The sequence below is a fragment of the Coregonus clupeaformis genome, unplaced genomic scaffold, assembly GCF_020615455.1.
Source record: "Coregonus clupeaformis isolate EN_2021a unplaced genomic scaffold, ASM2061545v1 scaf0223, whole genome shotgun sequence".
Lineage (NCBI taxonomy): Eukaryota > Metazoa > Chordata > Actinopteri > Salmoniformes > Salmonidae > Coregonus > Coregonus clupeaformis.
Window position 1 is genome coordinate 452,556 of NW_025533678.1, and position 20,411 is coordinate 472,966.

Here is a 20,411-nt window from a genome sequence, read left to right on the forward strand (position 1 = left end):
CTCACCTGTTCAAGTAAGAAACAGTTTGTCACTCAATCAACATTGTTTATCACATGGAGTGAAGAATATGAGAGGCAATATAGGTGTGTTTTAGTGAGAAAATAGTAAGATTACTGTCTCTCTCTCTTCTTTTCTCAGAGCCTGATGATGTGAGGCTGGTGGGAGGAGGCAGTCGCTGTGCTGGTGGAGTGGAGCAGTACGACGAGGGAGAGTGGAGGACTGTGGGAGCTGCAGGCTGGGCCAAGGCTATAGCTGCAGTAGTGTGTAGAAAGCTGGGTTGTGGCTCCACTGTTTCAGTACTACCTGGAAACACCACTAGAGGGTTTAGAGTTGACTGTTCTGGGTCTGAGTCTTCACTGAGGGAGTGTGGGACATCGTATTCAACTTATGATCTCCTTCTTGGATTCACAGTGATCTGCTCAGGTAATAACAAGCTACACTTTATGGCCAAAAATGCAGTGGTCTAAGGCACTGCATCGCAGTGCTAGCTGTGCCACTAGAGATCCTGGTTCGAATCCAGGCTCTGTCGTAGCCGGCTCCAACCGGGAGACCCATGGGGCGGCGCACAATTGGCCCAGTGTCGTCCAGGGTAGGGGAGGGAATGGCCGGCAGGGATGAAAAAATAATGTATGCACTCACTAACTGTAAGTCACTCTGGATAAGAGCGTCTGCTAAATGACTAAAATGTAAATGTAGTGGATTCAGCTATTTCAGCCATACCTGTTGCTGACAGGTGTATAGGATCGATCACACAAAGCCATACAATCCACAGACCACCATTGGTAGTAGCTTGTGTGGCCTTACTGAAGAGCTCAGTGACTTTCGACGTGGCGTCTAGGAGCAACATTGGCTCAGCCACGAAGTGGTAGGCCATATAAGTGATCTGCTCAGGAAATATCAATATATGATCATTATATTCCACTGATTCCCTTTATTCATTCAACTTCCTCTGCCCCTCTAATGATGACTGTTTGCTTGTAAGTCTGCAAAATAAATCACTCAGTCAAGTAGGAATCAAATACAACTTAAATATCCCAGAATGCTTTTGTATTTGAGTGTTATCTCAGTGAACGTCTCTACTCACTGCCACTGTCACATGTCATGTTATTGTCATATCTAAATGAGGAAAGAAAGTAGTTGAGGAGCTACGTTTTCTTTTTCTCTCCTCTTGTTCCAGATGTCCTGCTTCAGCCTGATATCAACATATGTTGTCTCAGTGACTGTAGGCCCACTACTCATGTTGCCCTGTGAGGGAGGGTGGCTAGCACTGTTACATGCTGATGTTATTGTCATATCTATAGGAAACTAGTTGAAGAGGTTTTTCTTGTTCTCTTTTATTGTTACAGATCTCCTGGTCCAGCCTGATATCTTCCTGACTGACTCAATGGGAGGGATCTCCAGGGGCCACCAGGGGCCCGAAGTGTTTAGGGGCTACAACTTCACCATCACCTGCTCTACTCAGCCACAGTACCCAGGAGGCTCCTTCCTCCTCACGTTCACCGGCTCCAACATAACCCAGACCCAGCCAGCTGTCAATCACTCTGCTGCCTTCCTCTTCCCTGCTGCAGATGGCTCCCACCAAGGGAACTACAGCTGTGTTTATGACAATTATGTTTTCTCTCATAACTTCTCCTCTGAGAGTGAGCTCCTCAACCTCACCGTCACAGGTAACTGAACATGATCCAGACTTATAACTTTGTCATTGACAGATTTCCCACAGATCTATGTGATGATAATCAGTCCCCACATCAAAGGTGTTTCTGTTTGCAGCCTCTCCTCTGCCAGCCTTCATCATCAGACACGTTGTAGTGCTGCTGATCCTACTGACAGCCATCACCACCTTCTACCTGTACTACAAGGTAAAGACATTTACTCAGACGTTACAAGTCATTTAAATGTTTGTGTCTTTGAGCAGGGTTCAGATTCTACATTGGTCTATATCTGTGTTTAAGGTGTGTGATTAACCAGATGTGTATCTTTGACTTGTGTTGCACTATCTTGGGTTTGTTCTTCAGTACTGTACTGATTATGAGAGAACGAGAACGAGAGAGAGAACGAGGGGGAGAGAACGAGAGGGGGAGAGAACGAGAGGGAGAGAACGAGAGGGGGAGAGAACGAGAGGGGGAGAGAACGAGAGGGGGAGAGAACGAGAGGGGGAGAGACACGGACAGAGAGACATGGACAGAGAGAGACAGAGACACCAGTGGCAAGGTGACTGTGAACATGGATGTGTATCAAACAGGCACAACGACAGTACAGGGACAAAGTATGAGCAATTCAACGGCTCAGACACGAGACGTATGTGGCAGGGACTCCAGACAATCCCAGATTATAAAGGGAAAGCTAGCCACGTATGGGACACGACGCCTCGCTCCCGGACAAGATAAACACCTTCTTCTCCCGCATTGAGGATAACACAGTGCCACGACGCGTGTGGTGAAGGTAGGCAGCAACACCTCTGCCACCCTGATCCTCAAGACAGGGGGCCCATAGGGGTGCGTGCTCAGCCCCTTCCTGTACTCCCTGTTTACCCATGACTGCGTGGTCACGCACGTCTCCAACTCAATCATCAAGTTTGCTGATGACACAACAGTGGTAGGCCTGATTAACAACAACAACGAGACAGCCTACAGGGAGGAGGTGAGAGCCCTGGCGGAGTGGTGCCAGGAAAATAACCTCTCGCTCAACGTCAACAAAATGAAGGAGTTGATCATGGACGTCAGGAGACAGCAGAGGGAGCACGCCCCCATCCACATCAACGGGGCCACAGCGGAGAGGGTGAAAAGCTTCAAGTTCCTCGGCGTACCCATCACTGACAACCTGAAATGGTCCCTTCACACAGACAGTGTGGTGAAGAAGGCGCAACAGCACCTCTTCAACCTCAGGAGGCTGAAGAAATTTGGTTTGGCCCCTAAGATCCTCATGAACTTCTACAGATTCACCACTGAGAGCATCTTGTCGAGCTGTATCACCGCCTGGTATGCAACTGCACCGAATGCAACCTCAGGGCTCTCCAGAGGGTGGTGCGATCAGCCCAACACATCACCAGGGGCACACTGCCTGCCCTCCAGGACATCTACAGCACCCGGTGTCACAGGAAAGCCAGGAAGATCATCAAGGACCTCAGCCACCCGAGCCACGGCCTGTTCACCCCACTACCATCTAGAAGGAGGAGACAGTACAGGTGCATTAAAACTGGGACAGAGAGACTGCGACAGCTTCTATCTCCAGGCCATCAGACTCTTAAACAGTCACCACTAGCCGGCCTCCGCCCAGTACCCTGCCCTGAACTTTAGTGACTGTTACTAGCTGGCTACCACCCGGTACTCTACCCTGCACCTTAGAGACTGCTTCCCTATGTACATAGTCATGGAACACTGGTCCCTTTAATAATATTTACATCCTGTTTTACCCACTTTACATGTACAGTGCATTCGGGAAGTATTCAGAGCCCTTGAATTTTGTACACATTTTGTCACGTTACAGCCTTATTTTAAAATTGATTAAACCCATTTTTTTACTCATCAATCTACACACAATACCCCATAATGACAGTGAAAACAGGTTTTTAGAAATGTTTGCAAATGTATCGAAATAATAAAAAAACAGAAATACCTTATTTACATAAGTATTCAGACCCTTTGCTATGAGACTCGAAATTGAGCTCAGGTGCATCCTGTTTCCATTGATCATCCTTGAGATGTTTCTACAACTTGATTGGAGTCCACCTGTGGTAAATTCAATTTATTGGACATGATTTGGAAAGGCACACACCTGTCTATATAAGGTCCCACAGTTGACAGTGAATGTCAGCGCAAAAACCAAGCCATGAGGTCGAAGGAATTGTCGTAGAGCTCCGAGACAGGATTGTGTCGAGGCAAGAGGCACAGATCTGGGGAAGGGTACCAAAACATTTCTGCAGCATTGAAGGTCCCCAAGAACACAGTGTCCTCCATCATTCTTAAATGGAAGAAGTTTGGATCCACCAAGACTTTTCCTAGAGCTGGTCGCCCGGCCAAACTGAGCAATCGGGGGAGAAGGGCCTTGGTCAGGGAGGTGACCAAGAACCCGATGGTCACGCTGACAGAGCTCCAGAGTTCCTCTGCGGAGATGGGAGTATCTTCCAGAAGGACAACCAACTCTGCAGCACTCCACCAATCAGGCCTTTATGGTAGAGTGGCCAGACGGAAGCCACTCCTCAGTAAAAGGCACATGACAGCCCGTTTGGAGTTTGCCAAAAGACACCTAAAGACCTCAGACCATGAGAAACAAGATTCTCTGGTCTGATGAAACCAAGATTGAACTCTTTGGCCTGAATGCAAAGCGTCACGTCTGGAGGAAACCTGGCACCATCCCTACGGTGAAGCATGGTGGTGGCAGTATCATGCTGTGGGGAGGTTTTTCAGTGGCAGGGACTGGGAGACTAGTGAGGATTGAGGGAAAGATGATGAACAGAGCAAAGTACAGAGAGATCCTTCATGAAAGTCTCTGAATGTCCTTTAGTGGCCCAGCCAGAGCCTGGACTTGAACCGGATCTAACATCTCTGGAGAGACCTGAAAATAGCTATGCAGTGATGCTCCACATCCAACCTGACAGAGCTTGAGAGGATCTGCAGAGAAGAATGGGAGAAACTCCCCAAATACAGGTGTGCCAAGCTTGTAGCTTCATACCCAAGAAGAGTCAAGGCTGTAATCGCTGCCAAAGGTGCTTCAACAAAGTACTGAGTAAAGGGTCTGAATACTTATGTAAATGTGATATTTCCGTTTCTTATTTTAATACATTTGCTAAATGTCTAAAAATCAGTTTTTGCTTTGTTATTATGGGGTATTGTGTGTAGATTGATGAAGAAAAAAAAACAATTTAATCCATTTTAGAATAAGGCTGTAACGTAACAAGATGTGGAACAAGTCAAGGGGTCTTAGTACTTTCCGAAAGCACTGTATATCCTGTATTCTAGTCATGGCTCATCCTATATAACTACTGCTGTACACACTTTTTATATCCACATACTGGCTATACTGTCTTTACACACCATTATATGTATATATACACTGAGTATACCAAACATTAGGAACACATATTTACAGTATATATATATTTATATTCCAGACTCTGACACTGATTTCTTCATTTATTGTATTTTTCTGGATTATGTGATTATTTATTTTGTTGCTAGGTATTACTGCCCTGTTGGAGCTAGAAATACAAGCATTTCGCTGCACCTTCGATAACACCTGCAAATCTGGGACAAATACATTTGATTTTATTTGAAATGTCTGACTCTTGGTGCTGTGTCTCCCTAGACCACCAGGAGGCAGAAGAGAGTGAACAGGGTGAGCAGCGTGGTTCTTTATGTTGATGCCAATGCCATGGAGATGGTCTCTCTGAGCTCCAGAGCTGAAGCTGGACCGGGAGAGGAGAGAGCAGCCCATGGGACTGAGTAGGAGTAGAATGATGCTGACCCTACATGCTGATCTTAGGTCAGTTTTGTGTTTTAAAATCGATGGTCAGCAGTGGACTGGTGTTTAAAATGTGGTGACAAACCTTGTGGTTCTAATTTTAATAACATGTTCAGAATTAGTTTATCTTTCTAGAACCTTGGAAGAAATCTAAATGAAGTGACTGCAACCACCATTATTCCTTTTAGTTAGTTTTTTGCTACCAGGGGAACATGGGGTTTTGGGTAACATGGGGTTTTGGTAACTTGGGGTTTGGGTAACTTGGGGTTTGGGTAACATGGCGTTTTGGTAACATGGGGTTTTGGTAATATAGGGTTTTGGTAACTTGGGGTTTGGGTAACTTGGGGATTGGGTAACTTGGGGATTGGGTAACATGGGGTTTTGGGTAACATGGGGGTTTGGGTAACATGGGGGTTTGGGTAACATGGGGTTTTGGTAACATGGGGTTTTGGTTATGTGGGGTTATGGTAACATGGGGTTTTGGGTAACTTGGGGGTTTGGGTAACATGGGGTTTTGGGTAACATGGGGTTTTGGGTAACATGGGGTTTTGGTTACGTGGGGTTATGGTAACATTGGTTTTTGGGTAACATGGGGTTTTGGTTACGTGGGGTTATGGTAACATGGGGTTATGGGTAACATGGGGTTTGGGTAACATGGGGTTTTGGTAACATGGGGTTTTGGGTAACATGGGGGTTTGGGTAACATGGGGTTTTGGGTAACATGGGGTTTGGGTAACATGGGGTTTTGGTTACGTGGGGTTATGGTAACATGGGGTTTTGGGTAACATGGGGTTTTGGTTACGTGGGGTTTTGGTAACATGGGGTTTTGGGTAACATGGGGTTTTGGTAACATGGGGTTTTGGTTACGTGGGGTTATGGTAACATGGGGTTTTGGGTAACATGGGGTTTTGGTTACGTGGGGTTATGGTAAAATTGGGATTGGGTAACATGGGGAATGGGGTAACATGGGGTTTTGGGTAACATGGGGTTTTGGGTAACATGGGGTTTTGGGTAACATGGGGTTTTGGTAACATGGGGTTTTAATTACTTTTAGAGAGTAGCTCAATTACGTCTGTTTTGTGTTCCAGAATATATTGCTGCTTTTAGCTTTTGTCTTTATGTCTTTATCTTATTTAGTGTTTCTCTTAGATTCTTTATCTTGAAGTGTTTCCATTATTAGTCCATGTATTATTATAATCATCTGTTCATACTTAAATCAAGGGATCAACTTTTTCTCAAGTCATTTTGGTTTATTGTTGGGGATTGTTGTGTTGTTTACCTCTCATGATGTTATTGATTATAAATGTTATGATATTGATTAGGATGTAGATTATTGTTATGATGTTAGTAGTATATAGATAATGATGTTATTGATTATAAATGTTATGATATTGATTATGATGTAGATTATTGTTATGATGTTAGTAGTATATAGATAATGATGTTATTGATTATAAATGTTATGATATTGATTATGATGTAGATTATTGTTGTGATGTTGTTAGTAGTATATAGAGATAATGATGTTATTCTCTTATGATCTGTGGGTTACAGAGAAAGTATAGTACTTAGTGCAGGTCTGATATACAATAGATGGTGTTGTACAAATCAATCAATCAATAAGTAACGTAAATGAATATTGTATTGTATTATATCAATGACATTAAAGTTATTGTTGACAAGTGCTAATTCTACACTGAGTATACAAAACAAAAGAACACCTGCTCTTTCCCAGACATAGACTGACCAGTTGAATCTGGGTGAAAGCTATGAAGCGTTATTGATGTCACTTGTTAAATCCACTTTAATCAGTGTAGCTGAAGGGGAGGAGACAGGTTTTAAAAAATGATTTTTAAGGCTTGAGATAATTGACACATGGATTGTGTATGTGTTCCATTCAGAGGGTGAATCGGCAAGACAACAGATTTAAGTGTCTTTGAACAGGATATGGAAGTTGGGGCCAGGCAACCCAGTTTGAGTGTGTCAAGAACTGCAACGCTGCTGGGTATTTTACGCTCAACAGATTGCCGTGTGTATCAAGAATGTCCTCCACCCAAAGGACATCCAGCCAACTTGACATAACTGTGGGAAGCATTGGAGTCAACATGGGCCGGCTCCCCTGTTCAATGTTTTTGACACCTTGTAGAGTCCATGCCCTGACAAATTGAGGCTGTTCTGAGGGCAAAAGGTTGGGGTGCAACGCAATATTAGGAAGATGTTTCTAATGTTTTGTACACTCAGTGGATAGTTGATGTGAGTTCAGATAATGTTTTGTTGTTATGTTATTTACCCTTTCCAGATAAAGACCTGTTGCTCTCTAAACTGCCATGTAATCACTGAATGCTTTTAATAAACTCAGTCTTGTGTGATTTCCCCTCCTGTTTTTTATTTCACAGTGGTCAAGGGGTTATTGATCATTAGTGATTCCATCAGTGACACCAAACATCAGCTCAGCCCAGAGGTTCAGCACCTTGACCCTTAGTGACCTCACCCCCAGACAGAAAGACAGACAGACAGACAGACAGACAGACAGAAGAATGTCAGAGGCAGAATTCTGCATCTTCATATCACAATAACAGCTTTCTAATGTATCTGGAGGTGGTCTGAATATCGCTCACACAGGACAACGACTCCCATTGTTAGGGGCATAGACATGAGCATCTTGTCACTATATACAGATCTCTGGACGGGTGGATACACTTTTACACCTGCTACGTTAGGTTAGATACACAGAGACCACATGACAGAGGAATGTACACAACACAACTACGAGAGGGACAGAGACAGTTGGTGAAAGTAGACATCATCTACTCTGAAGAACTAGTTAAATGATTTGTTCAGACGGTTCTGCAGTATACTTAGACAGGCTAGCTAAATAGGATGACTAAAGACAGTACAGTATGGGGAACACATACACAACTGAAATATTTGATTATTTCATAGTCATTTCCTATTTTTTTATTGATCATTACCCAGTGTGGACCTGACAGGGACAATGGAATATTTTCAATGTTTTGGCAATTGAATGTTCAAATAAAGTATTGTGAGTGAGTGTGTATATATAGTATCGTGACTGAGTGTGTATATAGTGAGAATATATAGTATTGTGACTGAGTGTGTATATACTATGGTGTGTATATATAGTATTGTGACTGAGTATGTATATAGTGAGAATATATAGTATTGTGACTGAGTGTGTATATACTATAGTGTGAATATATAGTATTGTGACTGAGTATGTATATAGTGAGAATATATAGTATTGTGACTGAGTGTGTATATACTATAGTGTGAATATATAGTATTGTGACTGAGTATGTATATAGTGAGAATATATAGTATTGTGAGTGAGTGAGTAAATAGTATGAATATATAGTACTGTGACTGAGTGTGTATGGTCAGTGCAGATAGTTCAAGTAGTCATTAATTCACTATTCATCAGTCTTATGGCTAATTAGCAGGGTTAGAGTTAGGTTTACCTGAGTCCATAGAGGAATCTTCACTATGTTAAGAACTATTAACCATGTTGGTAGTCCAAGCACCTGTCTCCTGCTGCTGCCCCCTAGGGGTGGGATGTTGCTACAGGAAATAGACTGTCCTACTGTGGTCTCAGCTCCAGGGTTTTCCCTAGGCACAGATCAGGATCAGCTTCCCCAACCCCAAGGTCATGGCAATAAGGGATCCATCTTTTGTCAAATTAACATCAAAAGTTGATCATCTTTTGCATTTTAGCTAATCCTAACACTTTTCCTAACCTTAACCTAATCATCCTAACCTGCTATGTTAATTCTCCTAACCTGCTGTACAAATTCTCCTAACCTGCTATGAAAAGTCAAATCTGGCATTAATCTGACAAAAGCTGGATCCCTTCTAGCCATGACCCAACAGCAACACCGTCAGAACTATAGCAGTCTTCATTCTGAAAGGAGTCTGGTCTTCTTCAGAAGTAGTGTAGTAGTCTACAGGGTTCAGGACTCACCTTTTTAAACACTTCTTATCTCTCATATCATGAGGTTCCACATGTGTTTGGTTACATAGTGCCCAATGCTCTTCTTAGTGATAAAACAGCAAACATTAAGAGTGTTTACTTATCAGACCCACATATATAATAAATATACTAGAATATAATATACTATATTCATATGCTTTTAGTACTCACACATGAATCATATCATGTATGCAGGTCATGTGTTGTTTTGAGAAAGCAGTAAAAACATACTGACAGGACAGTTCCTCTTATGGCCACTAGGTGGTAGTCTGGTGTCACAGACGCAGGACTGTAGTCTAGAACGATGCATTGTCCCAATTATGTCTCCTTTCTCTTAAAGTGTGCACTTGTTCACTTCCCTAAACTGAAATGACTGGTATACTAAATATGGTGGAAACTCCCACTTGATAACAGAAGGTATAGTCCCATGGGTGGAACGGTGGGAGACGAACAGTACCCCCTCTCCCCCTCTCCCCCTCTCCCCCTCTCCTCTTCTCCCTCTCTCCCCCTCTCCTCTTCTCCCTCTCTCCCCCTCTCCCCCCTCTCCTTATATTATATAATATACATTTGAGGAGGGGAAGGATAGAGAGAAAGGGGAGAAGAGAGGGAGGAGAGCGAGAGATGGGAGAGAGAGAGAATATATTATTATCACTGACTTCTCACCAGGGATGTCATCATAACCAGTAACCTTTTCCACTCTTGGCCCAGCCCAGCCTGACCCTGACATATAGCATCAGGCCTGTTGAGTTGACTTGGGTAACAGACCTCTAGCTTCTACACCACATCCCCCCTTCTCCTGCTCTAACATGAGACCTCATCAGTACTCATTTTGGGTGCTGGTACTGTTTATATTTAGGTGCTGGAACATTAACCAATATTCTATAAGAGGTGAACTCAAGCAGTAGAAAGTTAGAGGTGATATTATAGGACACACTATGTGAAACGTTGCTGCTCTGTCAGCAGTTTCCTGTGGGGGTTTTCAAAACAAATCCGTTGTGAAGTGGAAACATCTAGGAGCAACAACGGCTCAGCCATGAAGTGGTAGGCCACACAATCTCACAGAACGGGACCGCCGAGTGCTGAATCTCGTAACATGTAAAAATGGTCTGTCCCAGGTTGCAACACTCACTACCGAGTTCCAAACTGCCTCTGGAAGCAACGTCAGCGTAATAACTGTTAGTCGGGAGCTAAAACAACTGTTTCTACTAAAACCAAATAGCCTCCAGTACAGTAACCACTAGAGTAATACAGGATACAAGATAAACATGTTCCAAAGTAGTATCGCTCCCAGTTTCCTCCATCCAGTAATACATGAAACCTTGACTTTGTTTCCCCTTACAGTATGTATTGGAATCTACAGTCTTTACTGTGCTTTATGTAGTGCTACTGTCCAGTAGTAAAAGTAGTAGACAGGTCCAAGTCTGCAGTACATACCTATTGTCATTTTGGGACGTCTGGATGATGGATGCTACAGTGAAACGGCTCATATTGGGCTGCACTCTCTGCCCAGCCTCTATCAAGGTCAAACCATGGTTGACCACATGGTCCACCACAGTCACCCCACACTCTTTCATCAGAGATTACTCTCCTTGTTCTCTGTCTTCCTCCTCCTCCTCCTCCTCATCCCCTCCTCCTCCCCTCTCCTCCTCCTCTCCTCTCCTCTCCTCTCCTCTCCTCTCCTCTCCTCTCCTCTCCTCTCCTCTCCTCTCCTCTCCTCTCCTCTCCTCTCCTCTCCTCTCCTCTCCTCTTCTGTCCCCCTCCTCTCCCCCTCCTCCTCCTCCTCCTCCTCCTCCTCCTCCTCATCCCCTCCTCCTCCTCCTCCTCCACTCCCTCTCCTCCTCCTCCTCATCCCCTCCTCATCCCCTCCTCCTAATCCCCCCTCCTCCTCCTCCTCCTCCACTCCCTCTCCTCCTCCTCCTCATCCCCTCCTCCTCCTCCTCCTCCTCTTCCCCCTCCTCTCCCCCTCCTCCTCCTCCTCCTCCTCCTCCTCCACCTCTACCTGATTCTAATGGTGATTCTGATACAACCATAAATTCATACATTGTGCACCTAGGCTGAGAGGATGGAAGTTCAACATTTAGCTAGATGTAGTATGCTAATGTTAACTAGCTAACGTTGCCCTTGAAAGGAAGTTAGGCTAGCGAGCAAGCATTTTAGCCAGGTAGCCTAGAACAACAAAAACGTAAAGCGTGTACTGTGTGACAGTCATATAATTCATCTCATATGGCCTAGTAATACTGTAGAGCTTTTTTTACATCCACACAATATAGCTGGGTCACCCTGTCCTGTCCCTAGGGGTCCACGGCCCTGCAGCGCCCCAACCCAACACACCCCACTCAGCTTTAGGGTCTTAGTGAAACATTCATTATTGGTTTCAGGTGTGTTAGGCCAAGGCCAGAGTGACAACTCACAGGACGGCAGACCCCCAAGGCAGGACTGAGCAACACAGCAGCTATTGAAAACATGACGTGGGCAATACAGACTTCCATATAAGGCATCCAGACGTTATTAAAGTTGCCCAGTATACACTTATAAGATGTGAACTCAAGCAGTAGAAAGTTAGAGGTGATATTAAAGCACACACTATGTGTAACTTTGTTGCTCTGTCAGCAGTTTCCTGTGGGGGGTTTTAAAAATAAATCAGTTTCCTGTAGGTAGCTGGGTTCAACCACTGATCGAAGATAAGTTGCTAAGAAGTTTATCTCACATCATTGAAATAAGGAACTAATGAGATAGAAGTCATATAGCCTAGCAGTATTTTCCACTCTTCAGTCCACTCTTCATGACAGCAGACTTGTATAGCTCAGTGGAGCCCCAGTTAGAGACAGATATGATACCTGCAGTGATATTGATGATCCTGTTCTGGAGCACAGGTAGGATGCTGTTATACTGATATACACTTGTGACAGTTACTGAGATATGATTTGATATTGTAAGATATATGATCATTTACAGGGCTAGTAAAAGAACATACAACTGGAAGCAGACAGTAAAAATCTCTCTTAAAGCAGGACAATGATGTAATCACCAGTAAATGTAATTTATTGTAGCATAACTGTCCATCTGGGGACAGGCACTAATGTCATTTAAGGTGTGATGGTGTATGTGATGTTGCATATTCAGTGTGTCAATGATTGATTGTATCTTTCCCTATGGAAATGAATGAGAGTATATATTATGTATCTATTTAATATTCGTCTTATGTTTCAATGGCCTCCCGAGAGGCGCAGTGATCATAGGCACTGCATCGCAGTGATAGAGGCGTCAGTACAGACCCGGGTTCGATCCCAGGCTATATCACAACCGGCTGTTATTGGGAGTCCCATAGTGCGGCACACAATTGGCCCAGCATCGTTCGGGTTAGGGGAGGGTTTGGCCTGGGTAGGCCATCATTGTAAATAAGAATTTGTTTTTAACTGACTTGCCTAGTTAAATAAAGGTTTATTAAAGGTTCAATAGAGCAAGGGGAAGGGGGGTAGCTAGAGGTCTGTTACCCAAGTCAACTGAGTCAAGCTCAACAAGCCTGATGCTATATGTCAGGAAGAAAGAGAGAGAGAGAGTGAGGAGGGGAGGGTAGTGGAGAGAGAGAAGAGGGGACAGAGGACGGGAGGAGAGATAGAGAGGGAGATGTCAAAGGGCTGCGAGAGATGAGCAGAGAGAGATGGGGCGGAGGAGAGAGGATGGGTGGGGGGCGGAGGAGAGCGTAGTGGAGAGAGAGGAGAGGGGAGGGGACAGGAGGGGAGGGGGGGAGGGGAGGGGAGGGGAGGGGAGGGGGAGATAGAGATTTGTGGAGGAGAGAGAAAGATTTAATGGAAGGGAAATATATATTTATAACTGACTTCTCACCAGTGATGTCATCCTAACCAGTAATCTTTTACACTCTTCCACTATTGGCCCAGCTCAGATTGACCTCTGACCTCTGGAACTGAACGATTGAGGAAAAGCTGATGTATTAAATTAGATAAACTGTAAACTCATCTGCAAAGAGAGGTTCACATGGAAGGGGAATGTGTGTACACATGGGTGTTGTTGCACCATACCAACGATAAGCTAATCTTCCCCATCACATCATGAAAGGTGATGTTGATGTTCATTTCTCCTCTCTTAACTATATAAAAAAAATAAAAAATAAAAACGAGTGTATCAGTCCTGACCCGTCGGTCAATACACCCCATTTAGCCATACCCTAGGTTTAGCTGTGTTTCTACACACCCTATTTAGCCATATCCTAGGTTTAGCTGTATTTCTACACACCCCATTTAGCCATACCCTAGGTTTAGCTGTGTTTCTACACACCCCATTTAGCCATACCCTAGGTTTAGCTGTATTTCTACATACCCCATTTAGCCATACCCTAGGTTTAGCTGTATTTCTACACACCCCATTTAGCCATACACTAGGTTTAACTGTGTTTCTACACACCCCATTTAGCCATACCCTAGATTTAGCTGTATTTCTACACACCCCATTTAGCCATACCCTAGGTTTAGCTGTGTTTCTACACACCCCATTTAGCCATACACTAGTTTTAGCTGTATTTCTACCCACCCCATTTACCTATACCTTTAGGTTTAGCTGTATTTCTACACACCCCATTTAGCCAAAGACTAGGTTTAGCTGTTTTTCTACACACCCCATTTAGCCATACACTAGATTTAGCTGTATTTCTACACACCCCATTTAGCCATACCCTAGGTTTAGCTGTATTTCTACACACCCCATTTAGCCATACCCTAGGTTTAGCTGGATTTCTACACACCCCATTTAACCATACCCTAGGTTTAGCTGTATTTCTACACATCCCATTTAGCCATACCCTAGGGTTAGCTGTATTTCAACACCCCCAAACAACTTCCTGCGGCTACAGGACAGAGGAGGAGGGGAGGGGAGATGGATAGTGAGAGAGAAGAGGAGGAGAGAGAGGGAGATGTCAAAAGGTATAGGGCTGACAGACTAACACGCAGTCAACTGAATATCTTTTCATAACTGACTTCTCACCAGTTATGTCATTATAACCAGTAACCTTGTCCACTCTTCCATTCTTGGTCTGGCTCAGCTTGACCTCTGACCTATGAAATGAATGATTTCAAAAACAGACAAAAGCAAAGGTATTAAATTATATATAAACTCATCTGCAAAGAGAGGTTCACCTTTCCACGGAAGGGGAATGTGTGTACACATGTGTGTTGTTGCACCATACCAACTATAAGCCTATCTTTCCCATCACATCATGAAAGGTCATGTTGATGTTCATTTCTCCTCTCTTTTGCCCCTCCCCCTCTCTCACTCTCTCTCTCTCTCAGTAACATTCAAAGGGGTTTTATTGACAGGGGAAATATATGTTACCATTGACAAAGCAAGTGAAATAAACAATCACAAACAGTAAACTTTAAACACACAAAAGTTTCAAAAGAGAAAGACATTTGAAATGTTAATAATTTAACTATAAACAAACAAAACAAAAAATACGAGTGTATCAGTCCTGACCTGTATAGGCCGTCGGTCAATACACTGTAAATGAAATATAAACTAGCTGGCTCCACTAGGGTCCTCTCAGTCAGCCGGCTCCACTAGGGTCCTCTCAGCCAGGTGGCTCCACTAGGGCCCTCTCAGCCAGGTGGCTCCACTAGGGTCCTCTCAGCCAGGTGGCTCCACTAGGGTCCTCTCAGTCAGCCGGCTCCACTAGGGTCCTCTCAGCCAGGTGGCTCCACTAGGGTTCTCTCAGCCAGCTGGCTCCACTAGGGCCCTCTCAGCCAGGTGGCTCCACTAGGACCCTCTCAGCCAGGTGGCTCCACTAGGGCCCTCTCAGCCAGGTGGCTCCACTAGGGCCCTCTCAGCCAGGTGGCTCCACTAGGGCCCTCTCAGCCAGCTGGCTCCACTAGGGCCCTCTCAGCCAGGTGGCTCCACTAGGACCCTCTCAGCCAGGTGGCTCCACTAGGGCCCTCTCAGCCAGCTGGCTCCACTAGGGTCCTCTCAGCCAGGTGGCTCCACTAGGGCCCTCTCAGCCAGGTAGCTCCACTAGGGCCCTCTTAGCCAGATGGCTCCACTAGGGTCCTCTCAGCCAGGTGGCTCCACTAGGGCCCTCTCAGCCAGGTGGCTCCACTAGGGTCCTCTCAGCCAGGTGGCTCCACTAGGGTCCTCTCAGCCAGGTGGCTAAACTAGGGCCCTCTCAGCCAGGTGGCTCCAATGGGCCCTCTCAGCCAGGTGGCTCCACTAAGCCCTCTCAGCCAGGTAGCTCCACTAGGGTGCTCTCAGCCAGGTGTTTCCACTAGGACCCTCTCAGCCAGCCGTCTCCACTAGGGTCCTCTCAGCAAGCCGGCTACACTAGGGCCCTCTCAGCCAGGTTGCTCCACTAGGGCCCTCTCAGCCAGCTGGTGTTTGTAGGAGAGTGTGAGCTTGTGTGTAAAAAGTAGAAGTACAAATGGCAAAGGAAATGAAATAAACTGATAAATCTAGGCCTAGGTTTTATTTACTGTGGTGTTTGTTCTCCACTGGTTACCCTATTCTTATCACAACAGGTCACAATTTTTGCTGCCATGATTGCACACTACTGTATTTCACTTAACAGATATGGGAGCTTATCAATATTATAATTGTTTTCAAAGTATTTGGGGGTCCTTGTAATCTGAGGGAAATATGTCTCTCTCATATCATCGTTTATTTGGCAGGAGGTTAGGAAGTGCAGCTCAGTTTCCACCTCATTTTGTGGGCAGTGTGGCACATAGCCTGTCTTCTCTCTATCTATGGTGATTTTTGGGATGCGGAAGGCAGACATACAGGCGGATGAAGTAGATTGAGATGCAGCCCATGCAAAAAAACAAATCTCTATCTTAAACAGACGGATTTTGATGGGGATATATTGTATTATGATAATTAGTGCATCAATCGACTCTTAAGGACATCAATGGACATGTAATTACTGTTATCTGAAATAAAATAAACATCATTTTTGTTAAATGACAATTAATTTGCAGATTCGGTAAAACTAAAATATATAGTTTTCCCTTAAATAATGTGCAGCTTTTTTCCAAAGTAAGTACTAAAAAGCCGATTTACCATATTTTGATTGTAGTATCATTTATTTTTAAGTAAATACAAAAGTTGTCATATTTAGGTGGTAAAAATGACTGCCATTTAAAGGAGCGGTACACCAACATTGGAAATATATTTAATTTTATTGACAAAAATAAATTCATACATTGATCCTGAGAAACAATGACCATAAATATGGCTGGAGCTCCACTAGGGCCCTCTCAGCCAGCTGGCTCCACTAGGACCATCTCAGCCAGGTGGCTCCACTAGGGCCCTCTCAGCCAGGTGGCTCCACTAGGGCCCTCTCAGCCAGGTGGCTCCACTAGGGCCCTCTCAGCCAGGTGGCTCCACTAGGGCCCTCTCAGCCAGGTGGCTCCACTAGGACCCTCTCAGCTATGTGGCTCCACTAGGACCCTCTCAGCTATGTGGCTCAACTAGGGCCCTCTCAGCTATGTGGCTCCACTAGGGCCTTCTCAGCCAGCTGGCTCAACTAGGGCCCTCTCAGCTATGTGGATCCACTAGGGTCCTCTCAGCCAGCCGGCTCCACTAGGGCCCTCTCAGCCAACTGGCTCCACTAGGGCCCTCTCAGCTATGTGGCTCCACTAGGGCCCTCTCAGCCAACTGGCTCCACTAGGGCCCTCTCAGCTATGTGGCTCCACTAGAGCCCTCTCAGCCAGGTGGCTCCACTAGGGTCCACTCAGCCAGCTGGCTCCACTAGCGCCCTCTCAGCCAACTGGCTCCACTAGGGCCCTCTCAGCCAGCTGGCTCAACTAGGGCACTCTCAGCCAGGTGGCTCCACTAGGGTCCACTCAGCCAGCTGGCTCCATTAGCACCCTCTCAGCCAACTGGCTCCACTAGGGCCCTCTCAGCCAATTGGATCCACTAGGGCCCGCTCAGCCTGCCGGCTCCACTAGGGCCCTTTCAGCCAGCTGTTACCACTAGGGCCCTCTCAGTCAGCCGGCTCCACTAGGACCCTCTCAGCCAACTGGCTCCACTAGGGCCCGCTCAGCCAGCCGGCTCCACTAGGGCCCTCTCAGCCAGGTGGCTCCACTAGGCCCTCTCAGCCAGGTGGCTCCACTAGGACCCTCTCAGCTATGTGGCTCCACTAGGGCCCTCTCAGCCAACTGGCTCCACTAGGGCCCTCTCAGCCAGCTGTCTCCACTAGGGCCCTCTAAGCTATGTGGCTCCACTAGGGCCCTCTCAGCCAGGTAGCTCCACTAGGGTCCACTCAGCCAGCTGGCTCCACTAGGGCCCTCTCAGCCAGCTGGCCCCACTAGGGCCCTCTCAGCCAACTGGCTCCACTAGGGCCCTCTCAGCCAGCTGGTGTTTGTAGGAGAGTGTGAGCTTGTGTGTAAAAAGTAGAAGTACAAATGGCAAGGGAAATGAAATAAACTGATAAATCTAGGCCTAGGTTTTATTTACTGTGGTGTTTGTTCTCCACTGGTTACCTTATTCTTTTCACAACAGGTCACACATTTTGCTGCCATGATTGCACCCTGCAGTATTTCACCTAACAGATATGGGAGCTTATCAATATTATATTTGTTTTCAAAGTATTTGGGGGTCCTTGTAATCTGAGGGAAATATGTCTCTCTCATATCATCGTTTATTTGGCAGGAGGTTAGGAGGGGCAGCTCAGTTTCCACCTCATTTTGTGGGCAGTGTGGCACATAGCCTGTCTTCTCTCTACCTATAGTGATTTTCGGGATGTGGAAGGCAGACATACAGGTGGATGAAGTAGATTGAGATGCAGCCCATGCAAAAAAACAAATCTCTATCTTAAACAGACAGATTTTGATGGGGATTTATTGTATTATTTGAATTAGTGCATCAATCGACTCTTAAGGACATCAATGGACATGTAATTACTGTTATCTGAAATAAAATGAACATCATTTTTTGTTAAATGACAATTCATTTGCAGATTCTGTAAAACAAAACAATATATTTTTCCCTTAAATAATGTGCAGCTTTTTTCCAAAGTAAGTACTAAAAAGCCGATTTACCATAATTTGATTGTAGTATCATTTATTTTTAAGTAAATACAAATGTTGTCATATTTATGTGGTAAAAATGACTGCCATTTAAAGGAGCGGTACACCAACATTGGAAATATATTTAATTTTATTGACAAAAAGTAATTCATAGATTGATCCTGAGATACAATGACCAAAAATATGTCTCATCTGTCTTTATTTACTTACCCCACAGCTAGCATTATCATCGCTTCAAAAATCATGCCCAAATCCTCAAAGTCACTTCAAACCAAATGTTATAGCAACCCATCTACCATAACAACTTGCACATATAGAATATTGGAGGATATGATAGGAATGATGGTATTTATATAACATTTCCCGTGGAATAACCAACTATTCTTCAAAGAATACCCACCAATACAGCGCTATGTGTACGTTTAGAGGGTAGCTGGTTTCTGCATTACAGTTTCAACAAGTATTCATCCCACTGACAGACTTATGAGCTGTTGTGACTGCAACTAAACATATACGCAAGGTCATTTTGATTGTGTACACGGTCATACCTAGTTATAACCAGTTATAACCAGGCGAGTACGTAAGGTTCTTCATTTCTGCAGGTGATCTGTTTATCTGGTCTAAATCACTGATACATGTCCCCCTGGATTCAAATAAATACTTTTTTAGATTTGCCTTAGAATAACTACCTTTCGGAGAATACACACCAATACAGCTGTCTGTATCTGAGTTCTATATTGCAGTTCTATCAACTATTTATACCGTTGGCAGACTTTTTAATGAAGGTCCTATCAAATTACTATAGGAGGAATCAGATGCTTTTCGTTGGGGTCAGAATGATCCCAAATGACTTGAATTTTGCAAAAAAATTATGATGATATCAGTTGACTGACAAATACATGAAGAATTTGAAGAATTTAATAAACCAACTTTGGGCTATGATTTATAAAAAAATATGGCTCTAGATGCAATTCGTTAACTTCAGTAGTGGTGTGTGGGTAAATTTACTGGGGGGGAAAGCCATAATACAACCAGATCAGTTGTGATCATTTAATTGTCTGGTCTATAAACCTAATGAATTATCCTCTGTGCCCAAATCATGCTTTAGAAGCCTATTTTGAATGCTTTTATTTATTTCTGTATAGACAGGAGTATGCTAATTTGTATTTTATATCTTTCTGGGTAAGTGCCAGGACCATTCACAGTTTAGCTCATTCGGCCTCCCTTTTTATTATCAAGGGAGGCCAAATGTTCGCTGGCTTCCCTTGCATTCAATGCTACAGGGCGGCAGCAGGGTCATATTATTTTCAACTAGACAGCATCAGATAGATCAGTAGTTCCCAAACTCTGGGGCGGCCTCCTAGGGGCGGTGCGAGGGGTCGGGTGGGGGGTCGGGTGGGCGCAGGGGTCATTATGCAATTTGTTATTTGATTTGATTTATTTCAGGACCATTCACACTTTAGCTCAACGCTGATTGGCATTTTAATTAATTTTTTATGGTTAAGGGAGGCCAAATGTTAGTATTCAATGCTACAGGGCGGCAGCAAAGTCATACTCTTTTTAACCAGACAGCATCAGATAGAATGGCCTACACATACAGAGACAGAGGGGCACCGTTTCACTGGCTCAGATGCTTTCTCCGGTGAGGTACATTCAGCCTCTTGCGAATTGAAGGAAAATGATAAAACACAGAGAGATGAAAGATACATTATTTTATATGTTTTTTTCTTGGTCATTTTTTGGGGGGAAGCCTGGCTTCCTTTGGCATCCATGAATACACGCCACTGCGGAGGTTAGGAGAACTAATGTAGCAGGTTAGGATAATTAACGTGGGAGGTTAGGATAACTAATGTAGCAGGTTAGGATAATTAATGTGGGAGGTTAGGATAACTAATGTAGCAGGTTAGGATAATTAACGTGGGAGGTTAGGATAACTA